The following is a 385-nucleotide window of genomic DNA, read 5'->3' as shown; positions in this document are numbered from 1 at the left end:
ATATATGTATGTATGTAAATATATGTATGTATGTATATATATGCATTAGCAGCACACACACACACACACACACACACACACACACACACACAAACACAAACACACACACAGAGTCTTATAAAACATATATACATACATACATACATGCATACATACATACATACATACATTTAAACACTACTTGCGTAGTTTCCCATCTAATCCTACATACCGCATTTCATGTCACATCTACTCTCTATTAAGCATATGTATGTGTGTACATATATACATATATACATACACACGTATATATATACTTATATATACGTATGATTATATACATATAGATATACATATAAATATATAAACATATAGATACATACATATATATATACATATATACATA

The sequence above is a fragment of the Octopus bimaculoides genome, chromosome 22 (genome assembly GCF_001194135.2).
Source record: "Octopus bimaculoides isolate UCB-OBI-ISO-001 chromosome 22, ASM119413v2, whole genome shotgun sequence".
NCBI lineage: Eukaryota > Metazoa > Mollusca > Cephalopoda > Octopoda > Octopodidae > Octopus > Octopus bimaculoides.
Note: the sequence above shows the minus strand (reverse complement) of the source record.